The sequence below is a fragment of the Cibotium barometz genome, chromosome 23 (assembly GCF_041138505.1).
Source record: "Cibotium barometz isolate CiBa-2024 chromosome 23, ASM4113850v1, whole genome shotgun sequence".
Lineage (NCBI taxonomy): Eukaryota > Viridiplantae > Streptophyta > Polypodiopsida > Cyatheales > Cibotiaceae > Cibotium > Cibotium barometz.
The window spans coordinates 8,681,587-8,686,107 of NC_141068.1; positions in this window are offsets into that span (position 1 = coordinate 8,681,587).

Below are 4,521 nucleotides of genomic sequence, written 5' to 3' on the forward strand. Positions count from 1 at the left end.
CTCGATGGATCTGATCTCTGTGCGAGCTGACTCCATCTGCTCTGAAATCCAAGGGCTCATAGGCTCCCTCTCCTGAAGTCTCTGGAGGGAAGCTAGACTCCTCCGCAGGCTCCTCTCCTGCTCTCTGAAAGCCTCCAGACGGTCCAGGGCAGCCTGTCTGAGCATCCCGCTGATCTCCTGCAAACCCCTGTCAAGATCGCTGGCTGCCGATCCTCTCCTGAACTGAAGCTCCTGCCAGACCTGCTCAACTCTGGTCGCAATCTCGGGCTCCTCTATGAGACAATCTGGAATCCGGACGCTCTGGCCTCGCTCTCCTCTCGTGGGGTCATCGATCTGGAGAAGCACGGGAAAGTGGTCTGAAAACGAGGAGCCTGCAAGTATACCCACAGTGCCACCTCTATCGCAAGCCCACTCATCAATGTAAAACCTGTCGCGATGCGGGAAAGGTTAACTCCTGTGGCCCGTCTATCCGAGCGAGAGAGAGATAAACTCCCCTGCAACCTGCCAAACTCCGAGAGAGTCCACGGATCCTGGCCTCTCACCTGCAGCACTAGTTCCTCCCAGGCAGCGAGCTCCGGCCCATGAATGGTCTCTTGGCTGCCCCCCATCCTGTCCTCTGCGTCCTCCAGCATGTTGCAATCCCCCCCTCGGCACCAATGGTCTGCCATGGGGAGGGACTGCCTAATGGTGCTCCAGAACTCAGCTCTCCCGGTCGCCCCATTAGGGGCGTAGAAGTTGAGGAAGCCAATGCGGTCTTCCCCAACCCGTAGGATGATCCACTGCGCTCGACCCTGGACCAGAGTGCCAGAAACCACAACCTCGGATAGAAGCCGCTCGTCGCTGACTGAGATGCATACTCCACCCTGGTTCCCCTGGGAACCATATGCCGGTGACCAAAAAGTGTGACTCCTGCCTAGCAAGATCTTCCCGCAGGTGCGGGTGCGCCCGGCAGAAAGGTGGTGCTCCTGGATGAAAAGGATATCTATGGGTCCTCCAACGAGAGCCCTCTGGATCTCCTGGCGAAGTCTGCCCCTACCAATGTAGCAGCGAGGTCCACCAAGACCCTGGATGTTCCATGAGAGGATCCTCATGGATGAGCTATGGCAAGTGAAGCAACCGCCACTGGCTCACCCCTCTCAGCCGGCCCGGATGAGCTGCCCTCCACTCTGTGAGTCTTGGGCGCCGGCTTGGAGGGAGAATAGTCACTGTCAGTCCGGGTGCGGAGTCTCTCCAAAAAAAGGGTGACCTGTCTCTGTGTCCAGCCCCACTCCGCCTTCGCCCTGTCCAGGGCATAGGCGTGAGACCAATCCTCTGCATATATGTATCTAAAGGTAGGCTGCACCCTCGGGGCGGCGTGGAGGAGAATCAGTAGCACCGCCTCAACGGAGGTGTGGACTGGATCAGCCCGCCAATCTCCTATGCCAAACAAGCTCATGCGGGCTGAGTGTAATCGGGTCTGCAATATGTCCGTGAGCCCCAGGTCACTGAAGTGGTGAGAAAACTCCAGTATTTGATCACACAGAACTTCCTCTACAGAGTTGCAATCCCATGCTGTGTCTGGGGCAACACTGAGAGGAAAGGAGAAGGCTACAATGCTGCTCACCACTGAAGGAGAGCGAGAGCGATGGCACACCACGCAAACTCGCAAGGGCGCGACCAGTGTCTCAAACGGGCCAGCATCCAGCTGGAGACACCTGAAAAAACCATAATCCACTGGGAGCCCATCACTCGCGGGGGCCCCCCAGGGGAGGCTGGAGAGAACTCAGTGGTGGCGGGCGAAGCTATGATCGCCATCTCCACCGGCCCGGAGTGGCGGTGGAACAGCCGCTGAACAGAACTCTGCATCTCATCTACTTTGAGTAGCATTCACCATCTCTCTCTTGAGAGCTTGCTGTTGTGTACCATCTTTGTGTGTGTCTTTGTTTCTCTGAAACCCTATCCCCCAACACTTCCCTAGTAACTTTCCTACTCGCCTTCCCTGCAGATTTCATACTCCCCCTGGGGCCCCAAAAAAAAAAAAAACTTCTTGCCTCCCTCCCTTTCAACGTCATACTGGCTTCCCTCCACTCCAAACAACTCATACTCGCTCCCCTTCTTCATGCTTTTTGGAGGTTCCTGCTCGCACGCTTTCTCGGTTACTGCTCGCTCCCTTGGCCATATTCGCCTTGCATCACCTCTCGGTTGCTGCTCACCCCCCTTGACCATCTTCACCTTGAACACCTCTTGGTCGCCGACTTGCTGCCCATTTACCTGTCCTACTTGCTCACCCACACCACAGCCACCACACCCGCACCCCACCAGCTTCCACCCGTCTATATACACCATTTTCACCTGCCTCCTACCTCAACCTCGCGCCCCACTCCCTTCACCATTAATTTCATCGACCCATCCCCCTTCCACCTTCCTTAGCTTACCACTCTATTCACTCCAGCAGAACTCACCACCTTGGGCTTGCAAGGTCTAGCTTCCATTCCACATTTACCTGACATGGATGCCTCCCTTTGTGCTTGGTTGCCCTCCTTACCAACTTTCCAGTGATGCCCAATGGCCAGCGCCTCAGTTCCGCTTCCCTCGCCCACCTAATTGCTCCCCGCGGAGAGTTCGGTCTCGACACTCGTATCACTAGTAATTCCACCAGCCGAGCTCTCTGCCACCACCATTGCTCTGCTGGCCCCCACCCCTCACCCAGCCCCGTACCATCCATCTCTACATTTTCTTCCATTACTCTCTCTTGCTCCAAGAGCCACTACTACCCTTCATCTCCACCCACTACATGGAGGCATTCCACTACTTCTACACCAGCCGCCCATTCCCTTCCATCATCTCCTCTATGATTTCAGCCTCAACTTAATAAGCCCGAAATCACCCCCTTCACTTGGGCCTCTGCACGCTTCCTCACCTACCTTCTGCAGCAACCTCCTATTCCGCTTACCTCTCCACCACCCACCTGCCTCGCCAGTCAACCCTGGCGGCATCCGGCATCTGACCTCAGGTGCAAAGGGATCTCCGTGTCTCATCCCGTCAGCGCACTGCTCCTCCCACCACCCCTACAGTCCCGTCTTCTTCCACTATCAGCAGTGTGGCGTCATCTGGCTGCACCCCATCCTTGACAGTAGTGTATCCTCCCCTCCTTCCTCGAAAGCAGTAGGTTCCATCCACCTCGCCAACCATCCACATCACCCTCCCCACTTCTCCACCAGCAGCAAGAGGTTGTCATATCAGGTTCCCTCCCGACATTCCTACTACCATGGTGAGCACCGCCATCCCTGCAGTTACCTTTACTATCACATCTAGAGGGCCTTCCTTGCCTACATCTACTTTGGGTTCTCCACATGAGGTGACCTTTCGTGTAGATCAGGAGGATGGCAACGAGCGCATCGAGCTTTCCGACTCTCCATTTTCCTACAGCGCTCTGAACATCTCTGTGGGTGATCTCCCTTGCTTGCGGTTCCCAGACCCTCCAGAGCAGCTGTCATTGCCTCATCCTCGTCGAGCTCGTTGCATAGTTCGGGGTCTGGACAACCTCTCTGCATCTACTCCACCTACCTCACTGACTACATCTTTGAGCTTTTCAGGGATCGCTATCGCCAGAGGGATCACACTCATCAGGCTGAGGACACCATTCAAGGTCTTCAGACTCGGGTGTCCAGTCTGGAGCAACACCTGCAAGAAGCAGAATCAGAGGTCACTCGCCTCTGTACGTCATCTTCTCACAGCATAGAGGAGGTGATAGAGTTACGTGACCAGGTGGCACAACAGACCAGGGAGCTTGTTTCTTTACAGGCCCGAGCAGCCGTCTTGGATGCCCTTCAACAATCCCTCCGTCCTCTCCAGTCACTTTTCTCTGGCTCTCAGACTTCTTCATCCACTGGGGTTACCCATCGGGCAGCACTTAAAGCTTTCCCCCATCATGAGGAGAATCTTTAGTTTTTATTTTATCATTGTATATACCATCTTTTCATGATGTCAGCATTATATTTTTTGTACCCATCATCTTTCATGACGTATAAACAGCATAGTGCATCTTTTCATTCGTAACAATCTCTCCCTTCGTAGTGTTTTTTATCTTCCTCACCGAGGACGGTGAGCACTCTAGTGGTGGGTGACATGTAGCCACCAAGGATGCCCAAACACTATATTCTTCCAACCGGACCATCTCAGGGTGTGACACCATCACACCGCCACAATGGATCAACCCTAGAGGAACCATTCCGGAGCATTCGGTGGACTATCCAGAAACGGAGGCACACCACCGACGGATACATGAGAGGTGCATGCGCAGGCATTGAAGGCACCGCACCGACACTCCAACAGGCATCTGCGATTCCACTAAAGGCGTGTCACTCCAATTGCATCTACCAAAGATAGGAGATGCCGCTGACTCCAACTACTCCATTGACTCTATCATAACTTGCAGGAATCCTTTAAATGGTCCTTCGTCTCATCCTTGAGGACATCCTTCATGCTTCATCCTTTGTCCTACACCCTATCCTTCACCTTGAGTGTTGTAGTCAATTGTAT